The 11,674-nt window shown below is 42.0% G+C and overlaps 1 protein-coding gene across 1 annotated transcript in view; it reads right to left on the minus strand.

Annotated features, from left to right (window-relative positions):
- KATNA1 (katanin catalytic subunit A1) overlaps positions 1 to 11,674 on the minus strand; it is a 29,965-nt gene extending 18,291 nt beyond the window's left edge. Inside the window, exons 1-2 of the mRNA XM_066611290.1 lie at positions 11,579 to 11,674; positions 10,828 to 10,939 (exon numbers count right to left, since the gene is read on the minus strand). The gene's annotated coding sequence lies outside the window, so the exon portion shown is untranslated. The remainder of the gene's footprint in view (positions 1 to 10,827; positions 10,940 to 11,578) is intronic.

Raw genomic sequence — 11,674 nt, forward strand, 5'->3', positions numbered from 1 at the left:
GGGCATTTGGTGGGCCACTGTGAGATACAGGAAGCTGGACTAGATGGGTCTATGGCCTGATCCAGTGGGGCTGTTCTTATGTTCTTACATAATACTGGTTAAAATGGTTGGCAACCTTCAGTCTTGAAAGAATATGGTATAAGCCTACAGCACCCGGTATTCCTAGGCGGTCTCCCATCCAAGTACTAACCAGGTCTGACATCGCTTAGCTTCCAAAATCAGACAAGATCGGGCATGTGCAGGGTTTTACCGGGTAGATGGGACTTGTTAGCCTGGGAAAGCAGCTCATCTGAGAGAAGGAAAACTCTGATCCCAAACCTCCACTGCCTTGTGGCTACATCCAGTTATGGAAAAGGCTTCAGGAGTCAACCTCAAGGCAAAATCCGGAGCCGGAGTCCTTGAATGTTCATGGCTGAACACAGTCACGTTCTGGCAACTCCTGCGACTCTGCTGGAACCAACCGTACTGGCTTCTGCCTTTCCACTGGACCATTTCAGCGACATGGAGAGGGGGGATTGCTGCATGGGTAACAGTCTATCCTTCATATCTACCTTACCCAGGCTTCGCACACTGGAGAGGACACTGTTCCGGAACCACTATTCAGCGCGCGATACCATAGTCTTCTGAGACTGAAGGATGCCAACTGTCAATACTGGTTTAGTGTAATTCTGAGCTCTAAAGAACCCTATTTCCTGCTCAGATTATACATATTCTGCATATTTATTACCACATAATTGAGAGTCGGGTAACGAAGGGCGCAATCCTAACCAACTTTCTAGCACCGAGATAAGGGAACAAACATTGCCTTACATTGAGGAGGCCTCTGTGACTGCCCCCCAACTGCAGGATGTAGCACATGGCAGTTATGCCAGCGTTGGAAAGTTGGTTAGGATTGCACCCTAATTAAACTCTACAGTAGATATTGCAACTAGACACTTGCCTTCCCTATCCCCCATTTTGGTATTTCAAACAGGAGTGTTTTACAGAACGCCACTCCAGTACCATTCGTACAATGTGAAGTGCAGAAAGACATTTTAGGTTTCTCTCAACCTGTGATGAGACTTTTCAAAGACCCAGAAAAATGTCTTCCAATTCTCAAACAAATTGCTTCATCAGAGAACAAGTACTACATTTGCCCATTTACATCATGGACTAGAAACAGCTGGACTAGAAAGAGTTGCTGCACATCACCATTATGTAACAATTATTACAATAAAAATAAATTCTCCAATACCAATTCTGGCACAGACTAAAATTGTAGAAAGGGCTTTTAAAGACATGCACATGTTTCAGGGATCTGATCAGCTAAAGCAACACATCTAAAACTGTACATGACCCGTTTTATAACAGTTACACAGGATGCCAATCATGTTTAATATAGCAGTTCCCAAACTGTGTGTCACAACACAATTTTTGGTGGGTCGTGGGTTGGTGCTGGCTGTAGCACTGCAAGGCATTCTGGAGCGCTACCCAACTGCTGCAAGACACTCTGGGGCACTACATGGCTGATGAAGTAGGTTGCAGATCAGGGCCAGCTGTGGCACTGCAAGGTATTCTGGGGTGCCACCCAACTGCTGCAAGGCATTCTACAAGGCATATCCAGCTATTGCAAGGCATTCTGGTGGCTACTTGGTGACTGCAGACAACAAAGTGGGTCACAGCACTACAAAGATTGGGAAGCGTTTGGTAGGACAAATACTTTTACCAACATGCTATTTCTTTAACCAGCATAATTAATATGTGGAACTCCTTGTCACAGTATGTTGTGATGGCACCAGGCCTAGCTGCTTTTAAAAGGGGTTTAGACAGAGTTATGGAGGAAAAATCTATCATAGGTTACAAGAAATGTGAACTATATACAATCTCTGGGTTTTAGAGGTTGCCTTTCTCTATATGCCAGGTGTAAGGGAGTGGCAACAGAATGCAGGTGTCTTGTCTTGTGTGTTCCCAGAGGCATCTGGTGGGCCACTGTGAGATATAGGAAGCTGAACTAGATGGCCTTTGGTCCATCTAGCAGGGTCTTCCCATGCTCTTATGCACAGGAACATATGATTTTCTATGAGCATGTCTTTCTATAATCTAGCAGCGTTTCTATGCTATTGGGATCAAACAAAACCATACTTATTTTAAAACCATGAAATATAATTTGAGTATTGCTCTCAGTGGTTGGTCAGCCTGGGCACTGGGCGAGGTTCATCAGAAGGTTCACCAAGCTCTTGGCTCTTGACATAATCTAGCAACACTGTTCTTATGAGTAGACATAGGAAGCCTGTAAGATTGTGCTGCAAGTTTCTTCAGAAGGTGCAAGGCGCCTTCTTAAAGAGTTCATCCTAATTACAACTATTATTTTATGGAGGAATATTCTAGTGGCTGAATCCCCAAAGATTGGTTGGAGAATATAAAAGTCACTGAAACAATCTTAAAGGTTACAAAGCTCTATGCTATGTTCTAAATAGATGTTCTAAATATAACCTAAATAGATGATTCTGATTATCCACCAATGAAAAATTTGTCATGGAATTGCATTTGGAGAAACACATATGCATTATGAGGATTTCTGCTAAATTTCCAGTTTAGTGGCAGCTTCACATACTGCTCTTCTGACATTGTTTGCAGATAACATGACAGGTCACAACTTGGGGAATGGAACCAACTGATAAGTTTATCAAAGCATTCTGCTTGGTGATTCTTTTAACCCAAACGTCAACAACAAAAGGGATAGAAAAATACCCTTTTATTTTTTCAAATTGGCAAGTGTTGCTTTCATATTTAGTAGATGGTCCATCACATGTTCTCAAAAACATCTTAAAGCTAATTACAAAAAATATTTCTGGCTTAAAAACTTATATTAATAGACACTCTATTTATCTTAGCACAACAGGCTATTACTAGTACAGGGTGGGGCAACAGATCTGCAGCTTGCCTCAGGACTAAAATCCCTCCACTATGAAACTGATAATAAAATTCCTTTAAGTTTAAAAATAGGGGCAGAGCTGGTGGTAAAAATTACAACTTAACATGCATAAAAATACAAATTTACATATTTGTTAAGGCAGCATTTCTCAAATTATGAGTCAGGACCCACTTGGGTTGTGAGCCAATTTCAGGTGGGTCACATAGCACCTAGCTCAGCTGCCATTAAAAATACAGAGCTGAAAACACAGGGTACAGAGCTGCTGGGCAGGGCGGGCTCCCGGTAGGAGAGAGGCATGATGTTTTGCCCTGAATAGATAAGATGAGATACTGGAAAGAGGGGGGGGGGAGGAGGACTGTGTGGTTGGGAGAAGGATCCAAGTCTCAGTTCTGTTTTGACTTCCAAGCTGGAATTTTTTATTTTCAAGCTATGCAAAATAACAGCATGAGCGCACTGTGTAATTGGACCTTTGGTTGATTGTGGCTTAGGTTTGAAGCCTAAACTGATATCACTCCCAGCCCCGACACCACTTCCAGGTTAATAACATCACATCTAGTGGATTCCAAAAGTTTGTCATTCTAAAAAATTGGTCCCGGTGCTCAAAAGTTTGAGAACCACTGTGTTAAAGTCTTTTGTGGAGGCCCTTGTGCAATCATTGAGCAAGATATGGCTAGTATACACATAGGACAGAGCCTTCCTCACAACAACCCTCCAGTTGTGGAACTCCCTGCCTCAAGGAGTTAAAAAAAACAACCCTACCTTTCCCCCACTTTCAAGAAGGCACTAAAACCCAGCTGTTTCACCAACTTTTTGCTTGTAAGCTGCTACTGAAGTAGTTTATTTTTTTCCTGTTTTAAGCACTATTTTAAATTTGATTTCACTGTAAGCTATCTACAGTATTTTTAGACTTTGTTAGCTGTATTGAGACCAATTATGAAAGGCAGGATAAACATGAATAAATGTAACAGTTTGTGCACCACATGGAGCAGGTCAGCTGGTCAGCAGGTGTAAAACATCAAATTAAAAAAGAATTTCTTTACTAGGATCACCAGTTGTACTACTGCATAAATGAGACCTGAAAAACCATATTTGAATTTGCCTGTATCACAGCAGGTAACTTAATAGTTAAAATGGCCATTTAACTTACAGAACTATCTCAAAGGAATAATGTAGGTTTTCAAAATTCATCATAAAAGTTTTTGTTTTAACCAAGATTGTTATGTAACAGTGAGGCAAACAAGGCCCAAAGGGTGACTATGAACAAGCACCCTAAAGTACTGAATATTATCAGTTTGTTAGAATGATACTACCATGTTCAGAACCTCCGATTGGTCTAGTAGACTTTGTTAAGAAGATGAGGTAAACGGGCACAGAAGTAGATCTTATTGGATCATTAATCCAAGCTGCAGCTTATCAGGTGATTAAGTGTAGGTTTTTTGATATTGAGCAGCAGGAGCAGTGTGGTGCTGCTAACAAGACATGTTATCCACTATACCTCTTAATTTCCTTAAAATATGGACAGAAGGCCCCCTATTTACATCTTCTAACTGGCCCTCAGAACCACAGAGTACTCTTATTAGCCAGGAGTAATGTGATGCTGTCAGCAATTCTTTTTGGCAGAATTTAATGGAACTCCTTACCCAGAGAGGCAGTGTGTATGTCAACTAAGGAGAATTGAAACTTTAGTGCATATGATCGTATATTGTCCATTGTAACATGATTTATATTTGATATATTCGGATCCAATTTTGGATCCAAAATTGGATGCAAAGATAAGTGGGCAGTCTGATCAGGATAAGATTAGGTTCATCCTTATGGTGGAGGATAAGACTCTTGGGAAGGTTGCAAGTTTCCTGAAATTGATGGCAAGGTGGAGAGGAATGAATATGGTTGACTCTTGGGTCTGATTTTTCTATTTTTGGGGGGGATGTTTATGTGCTTATTGTATGATTGCTGTACTATGCCAATAAAGGTTCACTGAATTGAATTGAATAGTTCCTCTTGCCCAATCCGTTATTAACATCAGAGAGCTCTCTCTTCTCTCATGCCTCAACTCCAAATGCACAAATGATAAAATAGCTTTAAACATTTGAATCTAAAAACAAAAATCTACTTTGTGACTTGCCATTACTTGCTTAATTGTTCTCATCATCTTGCTAAACTTGTAATTTCAAACTAGTTTAGTCATCAGTTCAGACAGACAAACAGGTGTATCACATATAAGCAGCACACCTACCTATCCTGAACATTCCGGTGAAAGCCTGTTGAAATCTTTGGAAATTATTATGTAAGCTGCGCACTCTAAATCTGCTTAAGCTTTACTGCAGTTCTCAAGGATACAACTTTCACCAGACTGCAATTTTGATAAAGGTCCACTGCTTTAAACAGATATTCTGAGGCCTTTAACATTTATTTCTAAGTATGATCAAAATTTACCATAACTATAGTTACATGCAGCTATTTAAGAAGAGCCATGTGCCGCTTCTAAATAAATCTCTACCAAAACAGTGTTATGAAAGAGAAGTATAACCTCTACTGATAACAGTGCACAGGAGTTAAGCACAAAATCAGCAAGACTTAAAATTGTTGACTTTTTGTATCTCACCATTTTCTATTATATTTTATTTAACCAATTTTTATACTGTCCTCTAGACACAATATTATGGAAGTGTACAAATAAAACATTTAACAAAAACACAAGTCACACAAGCTATAAAATACTAAAACACAAGCAGAAGCAATTAAAACCCCAAGTACTGTATAAAACAGTGGCACAGAGAGAGAGAGAGAGAGAGAGAGAGAGAGAGACAGCCAGCCAGCCAGCCAGACAGACAGACAGGGCATCCACCAAAAACTGTTGAAAGCCCATATGAGGAGCATTAAAAGACCTGGAAAAACAGGAAAGACTTGACCTTCCAACATGAAAGAAAATAGTGAAGATGCTAGATGTACCTCCCTAGGTTGCAAGTTCTGCCAGAGAGACTGCATGGCCATAAAAGCTCTTTCCCTGATATCCACTTACTTCACTTTCAAAAGCAGGGACACCTGAAGGAAAGTATCAATAGATGAACACAGCATGAAGGAAGGCATCTTTTAAAGCAACTGAGTTGTAAGAGCTTTCCAGACAAACAAAAGCACCTTGAACTGTGCTTGGAGACAATGAAGCTTGTTCAACACTGACACAATGCACTGCCAGCAAACAGCTCTAGTTAAAATTCTAGCCACTGTATTCTGGATTAATTTACAATTTCAAAGTGTCATCAAGGTTAGTCCTATGTATAAGTCATTACTACAGTCTAGTTGGGAGATTACAAGGACATGGATAAGCAAGACCAGATCATCCCTATCTGGAAATGGTCACAGCTGGTGGAAGGCATACCACAACAATGCTAAAGGGCCCTCAGATGCCAAATCTGATCCTATATGGGAAAGCCCAACCCTATCAAAACACAGTGAACCCCATCTCTCTCCATCAAGGAAACAATCACCTCCAGGATCTTCACCTTGTTGGAGTAAGCCTCTGTTTACTGGTCCTCATCTATACCACCAGTGAATTCAGACAGGGGTTCAAGATTTCCACAGCTTCACCTGACTTAGGTGTTAAAACAGGTGTTAGTAGAACCATTGCAGGGGGGTAACTATTTGGTCCACAAAGAAGCAGCTGAGCCACATAACTATCGCAGAGGTGACAGAGCACGTGCTTTGTACACAGAAGGTCCAGGATCAATCTCCAGGGTTGATCAATCTCAAGGGCTGGTACAGTCTCCTACTGGAAATCTCAGAGAGTCATTGTCAGTCTATGTTGACAGTACTGACCTAGACAGACTCATGACGTAACAGCTTCATATGCATGACTTACAGTTTCGTACATATACATAAAATTTGGATACATTTAAGTTTGGGATTGCTACTGCATCCTGGTACTACTTTTAGTTGTACCAAATACTTTGTGGTCATTATCAGTTGAGCAAATAATACAACTGATAAGCAGAGTTTAGGCCAGATGTTTGAGTTTTTTCCTCTTTTGTCCTAATCCTTCCATCTACAACTGCTATAATTTGCATACAATAAGCAAGAAATAACATCTGCTTTCACTTAGAAATGTCTATCATTCTATACATCATCTTAAAAATCCAGCCTTAATCCTAATAAGAACTGCAATTGATAATATTGACTTAGTGACCCTGCAGACTTTTCCAGTAGGCCAACACGGCTACCTGTTTTTGACATACTACACTGAAGTTATCCAAAGAGTCACTGATGCCTTTTATTGCCTTCAGGATACAATTGCCCCAATTTCCATGTGCAGTGAGGTACAACAGCCCAGGAATTAAATTCATGCTTAAGCTAGTTCCTTCAAGTATCTTTGGGAAAGTTTCATCTACAGTTGCAAAGAACCACTTCACTTTATTCAAACATTCAAGAAGATTTACATTTGTTTATATTCTAATGTTGTCTGCTTGCAGTTCTCTATTTGCCATTTAAAAAAAAATTGTTTTAAATACTATTTTTAATGTTGTGAAAACCAATCTGCAAGTCATCTATATGTTATAACATGTATAGTAGAGTGGGGGAAAGTATCAGCAGGTGTTAAAGCTTTAGAGCAAAAAATGTGTAGCAGCATTTATCAACTCAAAAGAGTAGCCATTATTGCCTTTTTCTTGATTTTTAACTGGCCAGCATTTTAGCTATGTGCCAGAAAAGTAAATCAACAATACAGCTATTATGCTGCAAATGAAGACATTTTATATAGTTAGTTGTGCCTTCTGATAGTGCATGTAGATTAGCCAACAAGAATTAGCCCAAAGGTGGCCTTTGATCCTCAGGTATTTCAAGACACAATGGAGGGGGGACTAATTGGTAAAGAAACCACTATCAAGAATAACTCTGCTAAGGTATTTTCTGCAATGCAGAGCAACAGTATACTTTCATAACCGACTAGGCATACATACAGTCAAGTTGCAAAAGAACTATTTGTATTTGCTTTTAGGTACACTAATTTTAGTCTCCAGGCTGAACATTTTTAAGATGATGAAAACATCCTTCATTCCAGAGTGACTAAAATGGATAAACCCTTCTTAACGTCAATGGATAAATCTGTTTTCTGTACTGTGTGGTAATATATCTAACCAATTGGCTGCTCCTACCTATTAGTAATTCGAGGTGTCAAACGCATTTCATATAATGGGCCAAAAAGCATTCATGGTGCCTGCTGAGGCCTGGAAGCGACATTAAAGCAGGAAGTGATGTCACAAGAAATAAGCACTCATTAGCTGCAAATGACAGAAGAGAAAATGTGCAGTCTGGATCATATTTTGTAGAGATCGGAGAGCCAATTATCACGTGGGCTGCCCTTTTAGCAGCACCACTTTGCAGCTCAGCATCTGAGATGTGGTTTGCAAAGCAACACCTCAGCAGAAGTGGTGCTGCTGAAAGGGTGGTGCTAGGACAGCCCAATTAACACAGGTTGGATAAAGAGCTTCTGGGGGCCAAATTCGGCCTGTGGGCCTTATGTTTGACACCTCTGGATTAGTTCATTACATAAATTGTAATTTACAGCATAGGGTCTTTAAATACTGCTTTCTAAAAAAAACTATTTTAAAATATTTACAGGTGCAGGTTTCCTTGCCATCATACCTTAAAATATCTGAGGTTAGCTACATGTTTGGGGAGTTCTATTCAGCTTTTGTCCCTTTTAAGACATGAAAACATAGTTTTACACTCTGATACATTACTCCTGATATGTTATTACTGCAGAACAGTATTGCAAAAATGTGTCAGATAACTGGTATCTGAATGAATGTTATCTGTATTGATTTTAAAAAGGCAAGGAATGCAATGATACCTTGCTAACTGGCTATGTTTGAAAGAGTGTTAAGGGAGAACTTATCACAGTGAAACCTCCTTCCCTAAAGTAGATACTTCTCTTATACTAGGAGTCCACAAAGAGAACATTATGGGTTGCAAGATAGTTCCCTAACTGAGAGGTTAACATCAGTGGTCACTAATGCCAAAGAAAGAACAGCTTATGAACTTTTCCTTCTTGACCTCTTCCAAGAAAAGATGTCATTTTTTAAAGCAAGTTTTATTCTGTGAAGGTGAACATGGCATTTACTGCATGAGGGCCACCAAAAAACCTCAGGCTGTGTAGGTGGCAATCAAATGGAAATGGGTTTTCATGAAACAATTCCCATGAAGTGTTTTTAATTGAGTCGATGAATAGATGGTTTTGGTAACATAACAAAAGTACCACACTCACATGGGGAGCTGCTTCACACAAAGCATTTTTACACTGCTGTTTTTCAGTAGCAGTGCAGAGGTAACATCTGAAATAAGCCTAACAGGCTATATACTCCATCTCATTTAGGGCCCAATTCTGTTGAACTTTCCAGCACTGTTGCAGCCATGCCAATAGGGTGCACTGCATCCTGTGGTGGGAAGGCAGTCGTGGAGGCCTCAGGGCAAGCAAGTATTTGTTCTCTAGACTCAGGGCTGCATTGCGGCTGCATCAGTGCTGGAAAGTTCAATAGGAATGAGTCCTTAAATATATTACAGTATGTAAACAAGTGGAGTTTTTGTAGTCCTTCAACACATACTTATTCATATAGTAATATTATTGTCTATTTGAGGCAGCATTCTGATCTTTGGCTCAGTGCTGCACCAGAAGTCTGGTTGCCATTCACCACATTCAGAACACGTACAATACCAGAATTCCAGCAGGCCTCAGACAAGGCACTCATTGAACGACTCTTCCCAACCCTCATCTTCCTTTGCCTGAAAGTAGTAGGCTGTGTAAGATAACAAATCCCTCTTACTGGCCTGTGTGTTCTACACAAAGTAAAAATGGTGGGCCTGACAGGAAGCAGGCCCTTTGGGGATATTTGGCACTCAGCCAATGTCTATCCTTGCCACCTTAAGCAGTCCCCAAGCCTGCACTAGTTGCAAAGAATAAGAGGAGCACAATCCTGATATTGGAAATATGTACTACAATTTTTCCTTCTCCTACAGAAAACAAAACCATGAAACATTCACTCCTGTTAAAACTAGGGTTACCAGATACACAGATAACTTTACAGCAGTGGTTCTCACACTTAACACTGGGACCCACTTTTTAGAATGAGAATCTGTGAGGACCCACTGGAAATTATGTCATGACTGGAAGTGATATCATCAAGCAGGAAAATTTTTAACATTCTTAGGCTGTAATCCTACCCACTCTTACCCAGGAGTAAGCCCCATTAACTATCATTATTAAAAGCATATACACAGTAGCCTGTTAAAAGTACAGATCTGTAACATTTCCTTAAATACAGTCACATAACATGGCAGCATCAAGTCTAATACATTTTTTAAAAAATACTGAAATAGGGACCCACCTGAAATTGGTTCATGATCTACCTGGTGGGTCCTGACCCACAGTTTGAGAAACACTGCTTTACACAGATAAAAAGGGGACAAATATGTATACATTTAACCACTGTATAGAAGAGGGAATGACAGATGTGGCTTTTTAAACCCTTCCATGTTGAGCTGCACCTGCTAACACTCCTTCTATACACTGATTAAAGGTAAAGGTACTCTGTTCCTACCTGTATCTGGGAACCCTAGTTAAAACTAATTTCATAAGAACATAAGAACAGCCCCACTGGATCAGGCCATAGGCCCATCTAGTTCAGCTTCCTGTATCTCACAGCGGCCCACCAAATGCCCCAGGGAGAACACCTGATAACAAGAGACCTGCATCTTGGTGCCCTCCCCTGCATTGGCATTCTGACAGAGCCCATTTCTAAAATCAGGAGGTTTTCAACTCATGGAAAATGAATACAAACACTGGGCAAGGGGGGGGGGAAACTACCACTAGTACCCAGAGTTGTCTTTCCACTACTGATCATACAGGAAGAGCAACAACTTACTCCAACCAGGTGTGTTTATTCGGGAAAGCAGTCCCAGTCCAAGTCCGGGAGGGAGGAGGGCAGTTGCTTGGCAGTAGGGAACACGACCAAGTCTCCCTCATCACCTAAAGTCCTAAAAGAAGACAGAGAACTGGGAAAGCGCTCTTGATTGATCACCAGCAAGACAGGCACTACCAAGAGGTTGTTGACCAGAGCAGCAGGAAAAGGGAGGGGGAGAGAGAGAGACAGAAGGAGGCACTTGTGGCGTGGCTGGAGGCGGTGTGCAGGTATCCCAAGTGTGCCAGGAGCAGGGCGAAGGAAGTGGCACCACAGGAGGACGCTGACGGACAAGCAGAGCCTGTTCCAAGCCCTCCCTGCCGCTCAGCTTGACTGCCAGGGCTACATCCAGCAGGGACGTGCGGTAGGTGCGGAGGCAGGTGAAGGCACAGCCTCCCCACCAGGGTCCTTTGAAAAGCGCCCGCACCCACAACCCACGTGCAGAGACATCCCTGACACACACACCCCTCCTCCTCCGTGCGCGGGCTGTGGGTGCCTGGGCTCCTTGGCGCCTCCCACGGCGACGGTGCTTTCCACAGGACTCTAGTGGGGAGGCTCTGCCCTCGCCTGCCTCGCTTGCCTCCCCACCCGCCGCAGTCCCCGCATCCTCCTCGACCCACGTCTCCGGAGGACGGAAAGGGGAGCTGCCCGACGTGCGGGGAAGGAGGGCACCGCGCCCGCCTCCCTCAGGCGGGGGGGAGAGAACACCACTCACTCGGCTTCGGCGCGCTCAGCTCCGTAACGGCGGCGGCATCACTGCAGCCCGACATCTCTCAGTCCCTCTGAGGGACGGGAGCGAGCACGCAGACGC

The sequence above is a fragment of the Tiliqua scincoides genome, chromosome 1 (genome assembly GCF_035046505.1).
Source record: "Tiliqua scincoides isolate rTilSci1 chromosome 1, rTilSci1.hap2, whole genome shotgun sequence".
Taxonomy (NCBI): Eukaryota; Metazoa; Chordata; class Lepidosauria; order Squamata; family Scincidae; genus Tiliqua; species Tiliqua scincoides.